The following is a 22,655-nucleotide window of genomic DNA, read 5'->3' as shown; positions in this document are numbered from 1 at the left end:
TAGAGCACCCTTTATAGGGTCCCCTAGCTGGGGCTCAACACTCCCTAAAGGGGGTCTCCCTGGGAATTCTAAAAGAGTCTTGATAAAACTGTGAGCTAAGAACTGGTGTGGACTAGTGCTTCCCAAACCGAACCAAGCCTCAGAAGCATCTGTGTGGCTTTTAAAATTGCATATTCCCAGCCAAGTGTGGTGGCTCAGCCCTGTAATCCCAGCATTTTGGGTGGCCGAGGTAGATGGATTGCTTTGAGCTCAGGAGTTCAAGACGAGCCTGGCCAACATGGTGAAACCCCGTCCTTACAAAAAATACAACAATTAGCCAGGCATGGTGGCCCACGCCTGTAGGTCTAGCTGCCCAGGAGGCTGAAGTGGGAGGATGGTTTGAGCCCGGGAGGTGGAAGTTGCAGTGAGCCAAGATGGTGCCACTGCATTGCAGCCTGGGTAAAAGAGTAAAACCCTGACTCAAAAAAATTATAATAATAAAAAATAAATAAAATTGTTAAAATGCATATTTCCCAATGGCTCACACCTATAATCCCAGCACTTTGGGAGGCCAAAGCAGGAGGATTACTTGAGCACCAGAGTTGGAGACCAGCCTGAGCAACATAAAGAGACCCCATCTCTACAAAATTAAAAAATTAGCATGTTGGCACATGCCTGTGGTCCCAGCTACTCAGGAGGCTGAGGCAGAATGATGGCTTGAACCCAGGAGTTCCATGAATTCAAGGCTGCAGTGAGTTATGATCACACCACTGCATCGGCAACAGAGTGAATCCTTGTCAAAAAAAAAAAAGCATAATCCCATATCCAACTCCAGATCCATTGAGATGAAGTCCAGAAATCAACATGCTTCCAGATCATTCTCATGAAACTAGTCTGGCTTATTCTAAGCGTCCCACCCTAGAAACTTCTAATTTAGCTGGTTTCTGTCCAAACACTTTGTCACTGTCACTGGAACCCTCCTCTCCTCCCCACTGTCACCAATTATAGCTACGGTTTCCTACCCTTCAGTTCTAAACTGTCTTAGAGAGGCAGCACCTTAGGAGAAAACTATTGCTTTGGATATCAGTGAAATAAGAAAACACACCCCTTTTCAATAAACAAAATAACTGCCATGATTGTTAGCTCTTTGTTGGATGGAGCAAAAAAAAGCAATACAAGGTTCCAGGAGGTATTAAACAGCCACATATTTAAAATTTGAGAATGTATAGCCCATCCTAGAGGCACTCAAAAATCTCTATTCAGTCCCCCTCCAAAATTTCAGAGTTGCCCCTCAAGGCTGTTTTCAAATACAAAACCATCCAGGTAAAAAGGTAAAGTCTAACTACTTGTCCTAAACCAGTGGTCATTGCTGTCACCTTTTGAGCAAACATTTTATTCATCAAATACATTTCTAAGTGAAACAAGAAAATCTTTTCAAAATATTTATAAATCACATCTATGTGTGCCGTGAAGAAATGACAGGCTAAGATAAAGATCACAAACTGATCTCCCCCAGGCTGGCTGTAGTTCTTAGATGTGTTTTCTTTGGTCACCACAGGCTTTTTAAAAATTGTGCTAATATCTTAAAATTCCACATAAAAATTTGTATTTCTGGTATCTCCTTAAAAAGGCCTGGGGCCGGGCACAGTAGCGCACATCTATAATCCCAGCATTTTGGGAGGCCAAGGCAGGTGGATCACTTGAGGTCAGGAGTTCGAGACCAGCCTGGTCAACATGGTGAAACCTCATCTCTACTAAAAATACAAAAATTAGGCAGGTGTGGCGGTGGGCGGCTGTAGTCCCATCTACTCGGGAGGCTGAGGCAGGAGAATCGCTTGAACCCAGGAAGCAGAGGTTGCAGTGAGGCAAGATTGTGCCACTGCACTCCAGCCTGGGTGACAGAGCAAGACTCCATCTCAAAAAGAAAAGTCAGGAGGCCTGGGATCCCTGGACTCACTCCTGATGGCCACAGTCGTCTGAGCTGAACAGAATCTTTCTCTGTTAGATGTGGCATGTGCTCTCCAATTTGCCACATCTCCTACCCTCCATCTGGCCTTGTTTGAGGCTTATTAACTTCTTAGTCCCTGAGGCATTTCAGTTTTCCTTGTTTGCTAAGCAGTGGGGTCTCTGCAGAAGTCGACACACAAAAAGACTGAGAACGTATTCAAAGAGAAGCAAACAACATGAAAAGTATCCAGACTAAGGGAAGGTTGAGGGCAAAGAAGAAACTAAAGCCAGCAGAAAGACATCAGGACTAAAAGTCACTAGACCAATTGCTACAAGATCCAGGTTCTAATCCCAGCTCTGCCACTCAGCTAAGAGGTAACTCCAGCCATGTCACAGAATGCCTCTGTGCTTCTGAGTCCTTCTCTGTGACCTGAAAAAGGAAGCAAACTGATGTCTTAGGATCTTGAAGGTGTAAGACAGGAGTCATCAAACTACAGCCCACAGGTCAAATCCAGCCAACTGCCAGTTTTTACACTGCCCACTTGTTAAAAATGGTGTTTGCATTTTTAAATGGTTGGAAAGAAAATCAAATGAAAAATATTTTGTGATACAGGAAAAGTATGCAGAATCCTAATTTTAGCAGCCATAAATAAAGTTTTGTTGGAACACAGCCACACTCATTCATTTACATACTGTCTATAAGGGCTTCCATGACGCAATAGCAGATTTGAGTAGGAGCAATGGAGACTGTATGGCCCACAAGGCCAAAAATATGTATCTGACTCTTTTCAGGAAAAATGTATTGACCCCTGGTCTAAGACATCATTCTAAGCTGCTCCATTAAAATATTAAACTCTGCCAGATAGTTCCTCATTTGTATTTATATAAAACATTTTTTTTTTGAGATGGATTCTTTCTCTTCTCCCAGACTGGAGTGCAGTGGCACAATCTTGGCTCACTGAAACCTCCACCTCCTGAGTTCAAGCAATCCTCTCACCTCAGCCTCCCTGAGTAGCTGGAATTACAGGTGCCTGCCACAATGCCCAGCTAATTTTTGTATTTTTAGTAGAAACGGGATTTCACCATGTTGGCCAGTCTGGTCTCAAACTCCTGACCTCAAGTGATCCACCCGTCTCAGCCTCCCAAAGTGCTGGGATTACAGGTGTAAGCCACCATGCCTGGCTGTATATATATAAAACATTCTTTATAAAACAATTTGCTGGCTCGGGTGACTATTTCAGGGGCAAGGTATTTTAAGTGTGATCAAAACATTTACACAGGCCTTTTTTCCATGAAACAGTAATAACAGTCACTATGATTTACTGAACACATACTGTGTTCCTGGCACTTCACGTGTATTCTCTCATTAGTATTCTCTGCAATCCATTGAGGTTTTATCATCTCCCCTTTTTAGGTAAGTAGACCAAAGCTTAGGAAATTTAAATAATATTCCCAAAGTCAAACAGCTTATAAGTGGCCAAATGAAAATTCAAACCTAGGTCTGTCTGACTCCAAAATCCAGTTCATTATAAATGCCATCATTTATTAATCTAACACCTGTACCCAGGAAGGCTCAGGCTAAAGATAAATTGGGAATAACACCATACTCTGCTGTATCCAAAATGTTTTTTCTCTTTAACCCCATCTCATCCCTAATTCTAAAACTCTACATATAATAGATTCACCTGATTTCCTCTCCCCTTAAATCTCATCTTTCCCCATAAGAAACATTGCCGTGGAAGTTGAGGATTCCCAGTGATTCTCGATTTGATGTTGGGGTGTTTAGTCCTCACGAAAATAAAGCCCCACCAGCCACTGAGATGTGCTCAGCCAGTAGTGGGTTCATCTGTGCTACATTAATGTGGCCTTTGAACATTCTCTCCCTCATCACCAGGAAATGAAGGCAAAAGAAATTCTTTTAAAGAAAATTGTGTCTTCTACGATGAGTTTGACATTCTTCTTTAGTGGCTGTTAATTTTCACCTTTAATATTCTCACCTTTGTCTTGGCAGTATTGTTTAGTTAAATCCAATGTGTCTGGAATGGAAAGAAACTTATCAAGCAGTACATTTGTGCCTTTAAGCAATAGAAACCCCATAAATCAAAGAAAGCGGGAAGTAGAAAAAGAATTGAGCTAGAGCAATGGGTGAAGAGGAGGCCAATAGAAATAGAAAGATGAGCAACAGACATCCCATGGAATAAGGAGACAGATGAATTGAGGGAAGAAGAAAAGAAGAAAGGGGACCGCCAAATGGAAGAGACAAAGAGAAAGAGAACAAAGAGAAAAGAAATAAAAAAGAGATAGTCATTGTTCCCAGAGGAGAAAGAACATATCCATCCCCCACATTTCCCTAATCCTTTTCCCATCTTAACCAATCTGCAACAGTTCCAATTTGAATCCAAATCAGGTCTGAGGTTTGGGATTCACTAGTAAACTAGCTCTGATTCCCTAATCCCAGCACCGGATGTTTTGGGGTGTTGGGATTTGGAGGTAATTAATTCAGCCACCTGTAACATTCGTTCAGATGTTGCTACCTTTTCATCTCAGTACAAAGTTAACTGCAGATGCTGAGCAGTTGCTCTCCCCACCCATGACTGTGACAGTTCTGAACAACTGTGTATCGTTCTTCCTAGCAATCTTGTTAGCCCTGTTGTCCTTTATTTCCAAGCGGCAGATATTTAACTTTTTGTAGAGATCCTAGAGAGAATTTATAGTTTTCTATACTCTTTAAACTTGTTTATTTGTGACTTCTTTATTGTGCTGGCTGTGTGCTGATCTTGTTATAAAAAATACAGAAAGAAAAACCTGTATTTAGTAAAGAGAGTATGATTTCAGTTTCTCGAATATAAGCGCTCATTGCTTTGTGAACTAAAGCAGATTTAAAATAATTTCCTGAAGGGAATTGAGGGCCAGCCTGGTAGCACCCCCTCACCTTGCCTTCACACAGACGTAGACACCTGCTATTTGAGAAACTGACCTCTCTGGGGGCCTTCTCAGCTTTTTTCTGTCACATCCAAAGTGGGGTATTTACAGGTATTCACCCTGCAAAACTGTGATGATAATCATTAAGGAGTTTAAAAATATTGAACTCTTTACCCCTCAGTATTAATCAAAAGTTTTAACAGAATATAAAGAGAAGTGTATTTGAAAGGCATCAGATAAAATCATTCCTCATAATATTCGCTGAGCATATGATAGGACCTCCCCTGCCAGACTAACACAGAAAGACCTTTGTGGGCCAGGAAAGTGCTCCACTTTTTTTTTTTTTTTTTTTTTCTTGAGACAGAGTCTTGCTCTCTTGTTGCCCAGGCTGGAGTGCAGTGGTATGATCTGGGCTCACCGCAACCAACCTCCGCCTGCCGGGTTCAAACAATTCTCCTGCCTCAGCCTCCCGAGTAGCTGGGATTACAGGTGCCCGCCACCATGCCCCGCTAATTTTTTTGTATTTTAGTAGAGATGGGGTTTCACCATGTCGGCCAGTCTGGTCTGGAACTCCTGACCTCAGATGACCCACCCAGCTCATCCTCCCAAAGTGCTGGGATTACAGGCGTGAGCTACACACCATGCCCAGCCAGTGCTCTACCATTTTGATCACATTTGGTAGCCTTCTCCTCACCCCACCTGGCCCAACCTTTTATGGCATATGCCCTGGTTAAAAGAATTGATATCAAAGTTAAGCAAACTTGCAGAAGACCTGGAATGAAAACCCATGTCTCTGACTTGAAACCCATTTTTCTTCCCACTCTATCATATTGCCTCCCACCTTTAGAAATAAAATGATTTCTCCCAACAACAGAGATGCCTTCTAGTTCATAAAGTAAATGCCTGTCTGATCAACAGGCAATTTTAAGAATTCCAATATACCTCCTCCCATCTTTGAAAAACAAGGCCATAATGTAAACCATTTGATCAAACATAGAATTTGTAATAACCCTTTAGAAGTTGAAGGACATTAAAAATGGTGCCAGATAATAAGCATGCTGAGATTGTTATCTGCATTTCAAAGGATCTCTTGGGAGAAGGAAAAAGGTTGGTCATGCACAATTATCTCGTAGAGCAGTTTTTAACCACTCCAATATGTTGGTGGCAAGATTTAATCTTAACGGGAGGATACCTTTATCAACCATTGGGATTTATCATGCACACAAAGCAATTTAGGCATGCATGGTTCCTGCCTTTCTAAGGATCTTTCTAAAATGGAATTCCTCTCCATGGATACTCATTTGTATTGGTGGAATTTCTTGCTAAGAAAACAAAGCATCTTTCAAAATCCCAGGTTGTTACCAACTTGTCATATCAGAAAGATAATATAATTTCAGCGGAATATTCCCTCTCCTGTCAAAAGTTAATGAGATAATGAGCTCAGTTTAATTTCCTGGTAAGGGCACCATTTTCAAATCACAAAAGCCCCTGATGATTCTGGCATTGCTCACTGCCTTCATTCTTGGCGCCTTCGTTTTTGGTGCCCTTCATTTTCAGAGAGAAAAGTGAAAGGTACAAATTTCAGTTTGAGCACAACCTTTCCCCAATCTCAATTTCATCATTTTAGCCTTTTTTTTTTTTTTTTTTTTTTTTTTTTACATTTCTGGCCCAAGTATCTACCCTCTTCATTAAAGAAAATGTGGGTAGATACAGATACAGATATAGATCTCTCCGTGTGTGTGTGTGTGTGTGTGTGTGTGTGTGTGTGTGTATGTGTATGGAGAGACAGAGAAAGAAGAAACATAAAATGGCCTAGACATGAATACCTAGCTGAATAAGAGTCTGTCTCAGGACTGGGTGCGGTGGCTCACACCTGTAATCCCAGCACTTTGGGAGGCTGAGGTGGGTGGATCACCTGAGGTCAGGAGTTCGAGACGAGCCTGATCAACACGGAGAAACCCCATCTCTACTAAAAACACAAAATTAGCCAGGTATGGTGTTGCCTGCCTGTAATCCCAGCTACTCAGGAAGCTGAGGCAGGAGAATCGCTTGAACCCAGGAAGTGGAGGTTGCGGTGAGCCGAGATCGTACCATTGAACTCCAGCCTGGGCAACAAGAGCAAAACTCCGTCTCAAAAAAAAAAAGTCTGTCTCAAGGCATTCAGCCTAGAGTGGAAAACTGACTCAACCCTCCCAAGCATTCAGTGCAGGAAAAGGAGTGTAGACTTGTCAGAACCCCATGCAAGGAGCATTAAATCCTGCTTGGAGGAATCAGAAAGTCTTCTTAGAAGAGATATATTTGAGCTGAGCCTTCAAAGATTAATAAGAATACAGAGGGCAGAGGAAGTAAGCTACAGATACTCCCTAAACTCTTTAAATGTAGCAGAGACTTAGGATGTGTGGCAGGAAAGCAAGAGTGGACAAGTATATTGTGGCCTGGTGAGAAACTTGAATCCTATGTGAAGACTTTGTACTTTATCCTGTGGTTCAAAACAGTAACCACAGATTTTTCATCGGCAAGGGAGAAACAGCTTCAAGTTTGTATCTTAAGGAAAAAAAACTGGTGGTAACAGTAATGTTTACAGTAGAGTAACAAAAAAGTGAAGCCCGATAAACTTGTCAAGGGACATTTCAGAGACAGGATTGGAGATGGGAGAACCTAATCCAAGATATTGGGGACGTAAAGGAGAGGAAGGGGTACACACCTTTCTTAGACATGTTTCCTCCACCTAGTAGAGGAGCAGATGTCCTGTGAGCACTTCCATTTTCTAACCCTCCAGCCTTTAAACTCTAAACTGTTTCTCCACCTTCACACACACTTTGAGAGCCAAAAACAAGAATCCCTATGTTCATTTGAATCTTTTTTTTTTTTTTTTTTTGCTTAAAAATGAAGACTGGCAGATAACAATATCTCATCAGCTCAATCCTGAAAACACCAGCTGGTGGCCTCTTCAGGGTGACCTGGACAAGCAACAGAGAGCGTGGATAACTGTATTTGCTGTTGATTAAGTCTGAATTCCAGATTCTTTAAGCTCAACAGCCAGCTGGAATGCTGTTACCTTCCAGCAGATACACACATCCATCTTCATTTGGACTGAGAGGCAGAAGCTCACTTCTTTCATCAGAATAATGAGCAAAGATACCATCAATTATGAAATCTGCAAATTTTTTGTGATGGCATCTCTTCCTTTTTTTAAAAAAAAAATCTCTTATTTCCATAGGTTATTGGGGAATAGGTGGTGTTTGGTTACATGAGTATGTTCTTTAGTGGTGATTTGTGAGACTTCAGTGCACCCATCTCCCAAGCAGTATACACCACACCCAGTTTGTAGTCTTTTATCCCTCAGCCCCTTCCCACCCTTTCCCCCTGAGTCCCCAAAGTCCACCGTGTCATTCTTAGTTTGATGGCATCTCTTCCTATTCATCCCATCTGTATCAGTTCCTCATTCTGTCTATCATGTCAAAAGGGGCTCAGTGACATGAATACCTTTCCTCCTGAGTATTTTTCCCAATTCAGGTTTAAATTAATTTTCTGAATTTAATTTGGCAAAGTCTTCAGGACACGAGTATTTTAGGGCAGAGGTCTCCAAGCAATATAACGGAATCTAGTAACATATCTCAAAGTCTTTCTAAGTTACTCCACTTCCTTGTGATTCCAAAGGGATCTCTCTTGGAAGATGAGCACGGCCTGATAAAGGAACTATTCCTGCTCTGCCCTTTTACATCACAAGACCTCAACTGTATTTTTTGTCACAGATTTATTGAGATATAACACGCTTACCATAAAATTCACTCTTTAAAAGTATACAATTAAATGGTCTTAAGTATTTTCACAGAATCATGCAACCATTATCACTATCTAATTTTAGAACATTTTTATCACCCCAAAAAGAAAGCCCATACCCATTAGCAATTACTCTTTTTCCCCCCTTCCCCCTCAACCTCTGGCAACCATCATCTATTTTCTGTCTCTTTGGATTTGCCTATTCCAGACATTTCATGTAAATGAAATCATACAATATGTGGCCTTTGGTGTCTGGCTTCTTTCACTTAGCATACTTTGTTTAAGGTTCATCCATTTTGTAACACATATCAGTGTTTCATTGCTTTTTATTGCCATATAATATTCCATTTTATGGATATACCACATTTCTTGGCCCATTTATCAACTGGTGGGAATTTGGGTTGTTTCCACCTGGGGTGTTTTGAATAACAGTACGATGAACACTCATATTAAAAGTTTCTGTTTGGAAATATTGTTAATAGAAAAACCGGACTCCAAAATATTTTAAAGAGGTTTATTTTAAGCCAATGTGAGTGACTTTTGCCAGGGAAAACACAGTCTCCAGAAGTCCTGAGAAAATGTACCTGCAGCTATCAGGTTACAGTTTGGTTTAATATGGTGTAGGGAGGCAGGAGTTACAGGCAAAGACATAGATCAATACATGGAAGGTATACATGGGTTTGGCCCAAAAAGATGGGCTGTCTTGAGGGGGAGCTTACAGGTTATAAGTGGATTCCAAGATTCTTTAATTTTCAATTGGTTAAAGGAGCAAGGCTCTCTGTAAAACTTGGAGTCAGAAGAAAGGAATATTTTAAATTCAGAGAAGGAGGCTACGTAGCAAGATTATTGGCCGGCAGGCATGACTTAATCCCTGTCTTACATGGCCCTAGGTTTTATTTATAATTTCATACCTTATTGCCACAAAGAGTTTTGTTCAAATTAGGATTTAACATTAATGTGTGTGTGTGTGTGTGTGTGTGTGTGTGTGTGTGTCTATCAAGGAGAAAGAAAGGTCTATGTGTTAATACAGCTAAGGTTCTGGCCCTGTGGTCTGTTGTTGTGCCTAAACGCCACAAGAAAGGGGATAGGCCAAGTGTGGTGGCAAGGCAGGAGGACTGCTTGAGCTCAGGAGTTCAAAACCAGCCTGGGCAATAGAGGAGACCCCAGTCGCTACAAAAATTAAAAATTAAAAAATTAGCCTTGCATGATGGCACACACTTGTGCTTCCAGCAACTCAGGAGGCTGAAATGGGAGGATCGCTTGAGCCTAAGAGGTTGAGGCTCCAGTTATCCATGTGCTGGGCAACAGAGCAAGGACCTAGCTCCAAAAAAAAGTTGAGGGAGGGGATAAAATGAGATATGTCTGACCTCCCTTCCAATCATGGCCAGGAATTCAGTTTTTAGGGTTTTTCTGGGGTCCCGTTGGCCAAAAGGGAGTCCATTCAGTCAGTGAGGGGCTTAGGATTTTATTTTTAGTTTCAAAAATGTTTTCCCTTCTCTTGGGTATATATCTAGGAGTAGAATTGCTGGGTCAAATAGTAACTCTATATTTAACATTTTGAAAAACTGCCAAACTGTTTTTCAAAGTCCTGTATCATTTTACATTCTTACCAGCAATGTATGAGGCTTCTCATTTCTGCTTATCCTCACCAACACTTATTATTATCCATCATTTTTATTTCAGTCACCCTACTGGGTATGAAGTGATATTATATTGTAGGTTGCATATACATTTTCCTACTGACGATTGATGTTGGGCATCTTTTTAAGTGCTTATTAGCCATTTGTATATCTTCTTTGGAGAAATGTCTATTCAAATCTTTTGCCCTTTTTTTCTTTTTTATGAGACAGGGTCTCACTATGTTGCCCAGGCTGGAGTGCAGTGGCGCAATCTTGGCTCACTACAATCTGCACCTCCCAGGTTCAAGTGATTCTTGGGCCTCAGCCCTCCTGAAAAGCTGGGATTACAGGCGTGCACCACCACGCCTGGCTAATTTTTGTATTTTTTGTAGAGCCAGGGTTTCGCAGTGTTGGCCAGGCTGGTCTCAAACTCCTGACCTCAAGTGATGCACCCACCTCAGCCTCCCAAAATGCTGGGATTACAGGCATGAGCCACCAAACCCAGCCCCCATTTTTTAAATGAGTTATTTGTTTCTTATTGTTGAATAGTAAGAATTCTTCATATATTCCAGATACAAGTTCCTTATCATATCATATATCAGATACATGATTTAAAATATTTTCCCCGCTCTGTGGGCTAATTTTACTATCTTAATAATATTGTTTGCCACACAAAATTTTTAATTTTGATGAAATTCAATTTATTTTTTATTTACTTGCTTGTGTTTTTTGTGTCATATCCAAGAAACCATTGCCTAATCCAAGGTCACAAAGACTTACCCCTATATTTATTTCCTTCCAAGAGTTTTATAATTTTAGATTCATTCTGAATTAAATTTGTTTAACAGATGGTCTTACTCTGTTGCCCAGGCTGGAGTGCAGTGGCACAATCATAGTTCACTGCAGTCTTGAATTCCTGGTCTCAAGCAATCCTCCTGTCTCAGCCTCCCAAGTAGCTGGGACTACAAGTATGCATCACCATGCATGGCTACTTTTTTCTCTATTTTTTGTAGAGACAGGGTCTTGCCATGTTGCAAAGCCTGGTCTTGAACTCCTGGCCTCAGCAATCCTTCCCACTAGGCCTCCCAAAGCACTGTAATTACAGGCATGAGCCACTGCTTCTGATCTGAGTTAATTTTTGTATATGGTGTGAGGTAGGGGCCAGGACCTTAGCTATGTTAATACACAGATCTTCTTCCTTTCTCCTTGATACACACACAGACACACACACAGAAACACATACATCCATATTTCTCTCTCTGTCCTCCTTGCCTTCCCTCTCTCTTCTGAAGATAGCATACTTTGGTTGAAATCCCAGCTTCAGCTGTTAAAAGCTGAGACAATTGCTTTACCATTCTGGGCTGGCCTCTGTTTCCTCAGCTATAAGTTGAGAATAAACATACTTGTCTCATGGGATTGCCAGAATGTTAAATGAAAAGCCCCTCTCTGCTTTCCAACCAAAATTTCATTGTAGTTTCTCCTCACAAAAATGTTGAAGGACTATTGTTCTAAACCAGCAATTATCAAACCTGATTATACCACACAATCACCTGGCAAGCTTGTTAAAACGCAGATTGCGGATACCCACAGAGTTTCTTATTCAGAAGATTTGAGGTGGGGCTTGAGTATTTGCATTTCTAAGAAATTCCTAGAAACGCAGGTGATAGCATTTCTAGGAATTTCTATTAGGTGATAGCACTGAACGCACTTTGAAAACCACTGGGAATACAAAAGGAATGTGTGTGGTGGAGAGGAGAACACTTGAGAGCCATAGAAGAGCAAAAGCTCAAGGCTATAATAAATTTCCTGATATGAACCACAAGGCAAGAGGCAAAATTAAAATAAAAATTATCTTGTATATTTCAATGATATGATGTTTTATGTCTTTACTGATGAAGGGTAGCAAGAGATGGACTAAGAAAATTATATTTCACAAATCCCCAGATAATATATGTAACTTAATGAATCTTTAACTTCTCTTTGTAGGAAGTGGTATACAGTGCTGGTGAAATTACTCTTTAAATATTTATGTCAGAGGACTTCAAACCGAAGCAACTCCATTTTGAGTGAGGGCTAGGAAAATGAGGCTGAGACTTGCTGGGCTGCATTCCCAGAAAATTAAACATTCCTAGCCTCTAGATGTTTATAGTTAAGGGAACAAATTAATAATGTTTACTAAAACAGACCCAGACGTGGGAGTGTCCAGATATCCCAATATTTGGAGAACAAACGCATTCCTAATTTTGCTTTAAAGATAATAATATCGATTCTTGCAAAATATAGTAATTAAGAACATTAATCCTTTATCACAAACTCTTGTAGCAGAACACATCTCCCCGTATATACGAGTATTGTACCTAGGGTGGATGCATTCCTCCTCTTACTTTCAGGAACATCCCACTCTGTCTATGGAGCAGCTGTCCTTTCACCACTTTACTTTCTTAATAATTTGCTTTTGCTTTGCACTGCGGACTGGCCCTGAATTCTTTTTTGCGCGAAATCCAAGAACTCTCTCTTGGGGTCTGAATCAGGACCCTTTCCTGTAACATTTAAGGTAGAATTGGAATACTTGATTGGGACCAAGCTAATATGACCCCTGCCTCAGCCCTTAGTCTATCCTGACATAGGTGAGAATCCACACTGAGCTCAGTACTGATTAACCCATATTCTGAGACAACTGTCTAACCCAGGATCTCTCCTCTCCCTTTCTTGGTCTAACCTTTACCTGCCAGTATCTCATCTTTGAATTCTTGCCTCACCTTTTAGATCCTATCATTGCTCCTGCTTCTGACTGTCAGTCAAGAAAAAAATTACGAGACAAGTCTCAATCATTTTAGGAGACATATTTGCCAAAGTTAAGGACACACCCAAGAGACAAGTCTATGCCTTTCTCAGAAGATGATTTTGAGGGCTCCAAATGTAAAGGGGAAAGGGCAGGAAATAGAGAAGTACACAATTTTCATGTAAGCTGGGGGCAGGAAAAAATAGTTATTCATGCCTTTGGCTCAGCGAATCTGCATTTTTTACATAAGATGACATAAACAAATGTTGCAGAGGAAAAATGCAGAGAATCTGCATTTTACATAAGATAAAAATAGACCAAATGGGGAAGGGGAACAATCAGATATGCATTTGTGTCTGGTGGGCGGGGTGACTGCACCTGTAAAGATAAGTTATCGATTTACATTGCCATGGTGAACTTTAACAGATCACTAGGAATTTCCTTTTGGGCAAAATATGAGGGAGGTGTGTAGCTTTTCATCTAGTAGCCATTTTATTTAGGAACTAAAAGGGGAAGGCAGCTTTGCGTGACTCAGTTCGCAGCTTGACTTTTCCCTTTGGCTAAGTGAGTTTGGGGTCTCAAGATTTAATTTCTTTTCACATGACTTCAAACTTGGTGTTTGTTCTTGGTCTCCTTGGTGTATAAAGCATTCCGTTTCCTGTGGGCATGAACTTGCTGCATCCTTCCAGCACCAAGCATCTCCTGCCTCTAGGAAGATTTTAAGTTGCTAAAGAGAGTTGATCAGCTGGGCACGGTGGCTCTCACCTGCAATCCCAGCACTTTGGGAGGCCAAGGCAAGCAGATCACCAGAAGGTCAGGAGTTCGAGACTGGCCTGGCCAACATGGCAAAACTCTATCTCTATTAAAAATACAAAAATTAGCTGGGCATGGTGGCACATGCCTGTAGTCTCCACTACTCAGAGGCTGAGGCAGGAGAATCGCTTGAACTCGAGAGGTAGAAGTTGCAGTGAGCCAAGTTCAGGCCACTGCACTCCAGCCTGGGTGACAGAGAGATATTCCATCTCATAAAAACAAAAAAAAAAAGGTGTTCATGATTTATTAAGTGAAAAAAGGGATTACTTGACAATGTGCATATTATAAAAATGAATGTGTATGTACACAGAAATAGGCCTAAAAGTCATATATCACATTTGGAGAGTTATCAGAGTAATTTTATATTTCGAAGGTTATTTGCATTTCTTATTTTCTAATTTTTTTTTTTTGCATTGAACATCTGCTAGTTGTATACTTAAGATAATTAAATACCATAATATGCATCTAAATGTAAAAGCAACCAATAATCCAGCTGAAAATGGCAAAGGACATTAACAGTTCACAGTAAAGAAAATATAAATGGCCCTTAAACATATGGAAAGATGCTCACTTTATTCATCATAAGCAAGTTGAGAAAATAATCTAAAATTTTGACAATGTACTGTATTGGCAAAAGTTTTGAGGAAATACATACCATGCAACAAGGATTGCAAATTTGCCCAACTACTATAGAGGACAATTGACAAGAATTATCAAAATAACAAACGCATTTATACTTTGACCCAGCAATCTCATTTCTGGGAATTTGTCCTAGATATACTTGCATATGTACTTAACTAAATGATGTGTGTACATGATTTCCCCCTAGCATTGTATATAATAATAACTTAGAACAACCCCGATGCCCTTCAATCGAGAACAAGTTAAATAATTAATAGTACATTCATATAAGAGAATACTATATAGTGTAACACAGAATGAAGAAGATCTCAATACACTGTTATGTAAAGACTTCCAAGATACATTGTTAAGTGAAAAAAGCAAGGTCCAAAAGACTGTAGTATGCTACCTTTTGTGTAAGATATAGGGGATACTATGAGCTGAATATTTGTGTTCCCCCAAAATTCACAAGTTGAAATCACATGAATGAGATGAATAGCCTCATAAAACAGGCGTAAGGAAGCTGTCTCCCTCCCTTTTGCCTTCACATCCTTTCCACTATGCAAGGATGCAGTATTCAAGGCACCATCTTGGAAGCGAAGACCAGGCCCTCACCAGACACTGCATCTACCAGCACCTTGATCTTGGACTTCCCAGCCTCCATACCTGTGACAATAAGTGTATCTGTTTATAAATCACCCAGTGTGTGTTATTTTGTTATGGCAACACAAATGGACTAAGACAAAAATTGGTACTGTGAGTGCTATGTTATTATGATGAATATCTAAAAAAGTGGCAGCATCTTTGGAACTGGATAATGAGTAGAGGCTGAGCCATAAACAGCTATTCTGGTGAGGGCTCAGAAGAAGAGAAGAGCTATAGGGAGTGCCTAAATCTGCTTAGAGATTACTTAAGTGGTCACGATAAGAATGTTGACAGAAATATGGACAGTAGGCCAGGTGCGGTGGCTCATGCCCGTAATCCCAGCATTTTGGGAGGCCAAGGTGGGTGGATCACTTGAGGTCAGGAGTTCGAGACCAGCCTGGCCAACATGGTGAAACCTCATCTCTACTAAAAATACAAAAATTAGCTGGGCGTGGTGGCAGGTGCCTGTAATCCCAGCTACTCAGGAGGCTGAGGCAGGAGAATCACTTGAACCCAGGAGGTGGAGGTTGCAGTGAGCAGAGATCGCACCACTGCATCCTAGCCTGGGTGATAGAGCGAGACTCAGTCTCAAAAAAGAAGGAAGAAAGGAAGGAATGAAGGAAGGAAGGGAGGGAGCAAGGGAGGACAATTATGATGAGGTCTTACACAGAAACCTGTAACAGAAATAGCCTTTCTTAGAAGAAAGACTACCCCTGTTATAAAGTTGCAAAGAACTGGGTTGAATTGTATCCATGTCCTAATGCTTTGTGGAAGGCAGAACTTGTGAGCAAAGAACTAGGATATCTGGTGGAAAAAAATTACAAGCAAAGTATTGGAGGAGTTATCTGGCTTCACTTGACTGCTTAGAGTAAAATGCAAGAAGAAAATGAATTAAAGACAGAATTTATAATTTTTTTAAAAAAGCAGAACTTAAAGATGTAGAAAACTTTCAGCCTGGCCAGATTGTGAGGAATAACAAAGTATATTTGGAAGAGAATACCAAGGGCATGGCCAAGCTACTGTTTGATAAGGAATTAGTATGGACAGAAAAAAGACAGATACTATTCATCAACACAAGGGAAGAATGACCCTGAAGTCATTTCAGAGATTATAAGTACTGCCACTTCCATCACAGGCCCAGAGTTCCACGGCCTTGAGAACAGAATGGTTTCAAAGGAAGGACCCGGGCTCCTGTGGGACCTTGAGTTTCACTGTCCAGAGCCATCTCAAGTCTCTGCTCCCCACATTCTGGTGCAGTATCCCTTGGCTGCCCCAGCTGTGGCTCAAGCAAAGCCCAAGTGTGGCTTCAGCTGTCACTCCAGAGGACACAAAAGGTAGGCCTTGGTAGCATCCATGTAGTGCTAACTCTGCAAGCATGCAGAGTACAGAAGCTATGGAGACATAAATACCTCTACCTAGATTTCAAAGAATGCCTCCAAGAGCCTTGAGGCCCAGTCAGAGAACTGCCACAGAGGCAGGGCCACCATAGAGTCTGAGCCATGGCAATGCCTAGCAAAGCTATGGGGTTGAAACCACCCCAGAGAGACCCCAGTAGAGCTGTACTTAGTGGAGCCATGAGAGCAGGATGTCTGCCAAGACTCCAGACCTATAGAACTACCAGCATTCAGTGCCAGTGTGGGAGCACTGCAGGCACCCAACTCCAACCCCTGATTGCTGCTGAGTGAGCTAAACTCAGAAAAGCCATGGTGGCAGGGCTGCCCGGAGCCTCAGGTATCCAACCCCTGCCCCAGTGTGTCCAGAAGGCAGGGCATGGAGTCAAAGAAAATGATTCTCAATCTTCAAGGTTTAGTGTTGTTTGTCCTGCTGTATGTTGGACTTACTTGGGGCCAGTTACTCCTTTCTTCTTTCCAGTTTATTCCTGTTGCTATCCTACACCTGTACCACAATTGTATTTTGGAAACATAACTTGTTTAATTCTATACGTTCACAGCTGGAAAGATAATTTGTCTCAGGATGAATCCTACCTTAAGTCTTCTATATCTAATTCAGATAAAAATTTTTGAGTTGATGCTAGAATGAGTTAATAGGGGCTATTGGGATAGAATGAATATATTCCACGTGTGAGAAGGACATGAGTTTGAGGGGTCAGGGTAGAACGCTATGGTCTGAATATGTCCCCCAAAATTCATACATTAAAACTTAATCACCCATGTGATAGCATTAAGAGGGGGGGCCTTTAGGAGGAGATTAAGTCCTGAGGACAGAGCCCTCATGAATGGGATTAATGACCTTATTAAAACAAATGCAAGAGAGATGCTTCCCTCCCTTTTGTGCTTCTATCTTTTCCATCATGTGAGGGCACAGGGTACAAGACACCATCTGGGAAGCAAAGACTGGGCCCTCACCAGACACTGAACCTATGAGCAGCCTGATCTTGGACTTCCCAGCCTTCATAACTGTGAGAAATACATTTATCTGTTTACAATTACCCAGTGTGTGGTATTTTGTTATACCAGCATGTTTTAGTCCATTTTGTGTTGCTATAAAGGAATATCTGAGGCTAGGTAGCTTATAAGAAAAAGAAGTTTATTTGGCTCACAATTCTCCAAGCTTACAAGAAGCATGGCACTGGCATCTGCTTCTGGTAAGGACTTCAGGAAGCTTCCAATTATGACGGAAGGCAACAGAGGAGAAGACATGTCACATGGCAAGAAAGAGAGTAGAGAGAGAGAAGGAGACGTGTCACACTCTTTCAAACAACCAGCTCTCAGGTAAACTAATAGAGTGAGAACACACTCATTACTGCAGGGAAGGCAACCAAGTTTTTTACGAAGAATACGCCCCCATGACCCCAACACTTCCCACCAGGCCCCATCTCCAACACTGGTTATCAAATTTCAACATGAAATTTGGAGAGGTCACACATACAAACTATATCACAGCACAAATAGACCAATATAAAAACCTAACCTCCAAGGTGATGGTATTAGAAGGTAGGGCCTTTAAGAGGTAATTAGGTCAGAAAGGCTTTACTCTCATAAATGGGATTAGTGCCCTTATAAAAGAGCCCTAAGGAGACTTGCTTATTCCTTCCCTACCACCATGTGAGGACACAGCAAGAAGGTGCTTTCTATGAAACAGAAAGCTGTCACTAGACCCTGAATCTGCTGGTGCCTTGAGCTTCCCAGCTGCCACAACTGTGAGCAATAAATGTCTGTTGTTTGTAAATTACCCAGTCTAAGGTCTTTTGTTACAAAACTCCAAATAGACTAAGGCAGCCTGTATAGATTAATGTGTGCATATAATTCATTAGACATGGAGAGAAAGCCTTGAAGAAAAGCATAGGCTACATGTTAAATTTGCCAATTGAACAGAAAACCCTAAAACCATCTAGAAGCACCTAGGCACTTGAAAAATCTGGGGAGAATGTTTCTCAGCCATTCCCAAGAATTGATGGGTTTATTATTCTATTGCTTCCCCAAAATTTTCCCAGGTTGATGTGTCCTAAGGAAATAGCTGTATATACCTGCAAAATATAATGTAGGACACCACAGAAAAGAGAGTGATTTTTTTGCATTTCCTGAGGTATGGTGGGTAGTATGAAAAAGTAATCTGATGTCACAAGGCCACAATTTATCAGCTATGGAACCTGCTTTAATCTGATTCCACTTTTGTAAAATGGAGAAAATGGGAATACCTGCATTATCCAATTCACAGGAATGTTATCAGGATAAAAGTGATAATGTCTGTGACAGCATTTTGTAAACTGTAAAAGGCTACACTAATGACAGGCTTTGTATTTATTTTTAAAAATGACCTCTGACAACTAGACCTTATAAGGGTCATTATTTCTCAGAAAACCAAATATCATATCATTTCTTTTGCCCTTTTCCTCACTGTCATCAAGAAAGTGTAGATTTGGAAAAAGGCAAGAAAAGCATAGTAATGGCTGCTGTGACATTCACCATTACTTTATGAATCTTTACATCCAAACCTAGTATTTCTTTTTCTTTTTCATTTTCTTCCTCCAGTGTCACCAAAGCTAGTATTTAAGGGACATTTGTTATGCTATTTGTCATGGGTTGAATCTTGTCCCCCAAAAAGATATATTGAAGTCCTAACCCCCAGTACCTCAGAATGCAACTTATTTGGAAACTGGGCCATTGCAGATGCAATTAGTTAAAACGAGGTCATACTTGAGGAGGGTGGGCCCTTAATCCAACAGGACTGCTGTCCATGTAAGAAGACAGTGTGAACATACAAGGGAAGCATGCCACATGAAGATGGAGGCAGAGATTGGAGCTATGCAGCTGCAAGTCAGGGAACACCAAAGATCAATGGCCACCATCAAAGCTAGGAAGAGGCAAGGAAGGATTCTATTTAGACTCTCAGAGGGAGCATAGCCTTACTGACACCTGATTCTGGCCTTGCAGCATCCAGGACTGTGAAAGAATGCACATCTATTGTTGTTAGCCACCCAGTTTGTGGTACTTTGTTACAGCAGCCCTGGAAAACTAACACAGGCACTCACTTATTTCTTTCTCTCCATTTGATCTGCATACTTAGTCCAAAGTAAAGAAAAGTGCCTAGATCCCTATGCAACCTCCATCCATATCAGCAGAAGTCTCTCTACCTTAAGTCTTCTATATCTAATTTAGATAAAAATTTTTGAGTTGATGCTAGAATGAGTTAATTGGGGCTACTAGGATAGAATGAATATATTCTACATGTAAGAAGGACATGAATTTAAAGGGTCGGGGTAGAATGCTATGGCCTGAATGTGTCCCCCAAAATTCATACATTAAAACTTAATCACCCACGTGATAGCATTAAGAGGTGGGGCCTTTAGGAGGGGATTAAGTCCTGAGGGCTGAGCCCTCATGAATGGGATTAATGACCTTATTAAAACAAATGCAAGAGAGATGCCTCCCTCTGAGGTCCCTACCTGTGGACCTCAGAGTTACTCCAGAATCTTCAACTCCAAGCGTGGTCTATAGATGAATTAAAGTAATGAATAACCACTACTGTGGGGGCTGAATGGTCAGTGAAATTAATTTACACTAAAATATGTCCTCATACCACAGATTAGGCTTTCACTAAACAATGCTGAAACCAGGGCAGATAAAATATAGAAAGTTTTTCCTAGCTAACACTGTGCATTTGAGATATCTAGAAGCTCTTATGAAATATCAGAAAGTGTTTTCCCATGATATATGCAAATAACCATTGATGTGGCAGGGGAAGAGTTGTATTTTAATGAAAGAGACACTTGAAGTCAGAAAATCCCGCAATCACTGTTTCTATGCAAGTAATTATCTGTCTCAGATCTTATTCTAAAAAAAGAATAAAACAAGTTACCGATGCTCCTCACTACTTCACGCTTTTGAGCATGTGTGTGTTTGTGTGTGTGTGTGTGTGTTTGATAAAATTAATAATGCAGGTAAAGTTCTTGGATCCTTTTTAAAATAAAAGTGTTATATTACTTAATGGGAGTATTTTTTCAGCGCATCCTGATTCTGACATTTTCTGAATTAGTATAGAAGGCTACGCTTTTTTAAAACAATAAATGAAAATATTTTTCAATATATGGAGTTTAAAAAATCAGGTTACAAACAATATTGTAGTATAATCATATTTCTATTTTTAAAGACAAATAGGTATTTTTCTGTGAATAGAAAGAAAATTTTAAGAATACCAAATAACCTAGTGTCTAAGATATTTAAGAATTCTTATCCTTGGATAATAGGATTGTGGGAGAGATTTACTGTTTTCTTTCTGTCTACATTTTCTAAGCTACATATAAAGAGCATCTGTTCTTGCAAATAAAATAAAGTGTTTTTTAAACTATAAAATGCAATCATGGCAGACAAGAGGCAGGACTAGATTGAAGCTCTGACTTGGACAGACAGAGCAGCACGCGGAAGCTCGCATTGTGAGTTTTACCTCCAGATCAACTGCAAGAACAAACCAGGAATCCTGAGAGGACCCACAGACCCTGTGAAGGAAACAGATTGCTCCTACAGGACCTGGGAGACACCCCAAATACAGTGAGTACCCCAGTTGCAGAAGTAGGAAAAGGAGATCCTCCTTTGCTGAACACAACCCCCACTGGGGAAACTGAAGGTCTGTTTGTGGGAGAAGTTTCCGACCTTACCTGAAGCTGGGTCAATCTAGACAGCCGAACGAAATACAGCGGTAGAGGAAGCAGCAGGAAAGTCCTTGGGAACTCCCTGGGTCCCCAAGCAGCCCATTCCTGCCTGGCACCACAGGGATCCTTGGAGAGGGCAGCCAGAGGAGCGGGAGGAAAATGCCACAGGGAGAAGGAAATCTCCAGCTAAACTTTGTAACAATTTGAACTGGATAAAAACTCTCCTGGCTAGAAGTCGGGGGAAGGCATGAAACTGGTGTGCAGACTCCATAGGTGGGGGAAGAACCAAGCCCTTTTTTTTCACAGCTGGGAGGCAGGTAGCCTGGGACAAGTTCTCAGGCCCTGCTCACCCACTGCTTGGAAACATACTCGAGGCTGTTAGTGTGAGCACTGTGGGAGTGAGACCAGCCCTTTGGTTTGTGTGGGAGTTGGGTGAGGCCTATGATCGCCGTCTTTCCCCCACTTCCCTGACAACCTGCATGACTCTGCAGAGCCAGCCATAATCCTCCTACGTTCACAACTCCATTGATGTGGGAACATCACCCCCATCCCCCATAGCAGCCACAGCAAGACCTGCCCAAGGAGAATCTGAGCTCAGACATGCCTAGCCCTGTCCCCATGTGATGGGCCTTCCCTAACCACCCTGGTAGCTGAAAACAAAGGGCATATAATCTTGGGAGTTCTAGGGCCCTGCCCACCACTGGTTCCTCTCTATACTATCACAGCTGATGCTCTCTGAAAAGCACCACCTCCCTAGCAGGAGGCCAACCAGCACAAAAATGGAACATTAAACCACCAAAGCTAAGAACCCTCACAAAGTCCATTTCACCCCTCTGCAACCCCCACTGAAAAAGGCACTGGTATCCACAGCTGAGAGACCCAGAGATGGTTCACATCACAGGACTCTGTGCTGACAAACCCCAGTACCAGCTCGGAGCCAGGTAGACTTGCTGGGTGGCTCAACCCAAAAGGGAGATAGCAATGACTGCAGCTTGGCTCACAGGAAGCCACATCTATAGAGAAAGGGGGAGAGTACTACATCAAGGGAACACCCCGTGGGACAAAAGAATCTGAACAACAGCCTTCTGGCCTAAACCTTCCCTCTGACAGAGTCTACTCAAATGAGAAGGAACCAGAAAACTAACTCTGCTAATATGACAAAACAAGGCTCTTTAACACCCCCCAAAAATCACACTACTTCACCAACAATGGATCCAAACCAAGAAGAAACCCCTGGTTTACCTGAAAAAGAATCTAGGATGTTAGTTATTAAGCTAATCAGGGAGGCACCAGAGAAAGGCGAAACCCAATGCAAGGAAATCCAAAAATGATACAAGTGAAGGGATAAATATTCAAGGAAATAGATAACATAAATAAAAAAATCAAAATTTCAGGAAACATTGGATACACTTTAGAAATGCAAAATGCTCTGGAA

The 22,655-nt window shown here is 41.3% G+C and overlaps 1 long non-coding RNA gene across 1 annotated transcript in view; it reads right to left on the bottom strand.

Moving 5' to 3' along the window:
• LOC129042894 (uncharacterized) overlaps positions 1–21,614 on the bottom strand; it is a 95,665-nt gene extending 74,051 nt beyond the window's left edge. The window contains exon 1 of the long non-coding RNA XR_008504230.2: positions 21,227–21,614. This is a non-coding gene — a long non-coding RNA (uncharacterized LOC129042894). The remainder of the gene's footprint in view (positions 1–21,226) is intronic.
• Positions 21,615–22,655: the final 1,041 nt, after the last annotated feature.

Source organism: Pongo pygmaeus, chromosome 7 (assembly GCF_028885625.2).
Source record: "Pongo pygmaeus isolate AG05252 chromosome 7, NHGRI_mPonPyg2-v2.0_pri, whole genome shotgun sequence".
Lineage (NCBI taxonomy): Eukaryota > Metazoa > Chordata > Mammalia > Primates > Hominidae > Pongo > Pongo pygmaeus.
This window is presented reverse-complemented; position numbering and strand designations above follow the sequence as displayed.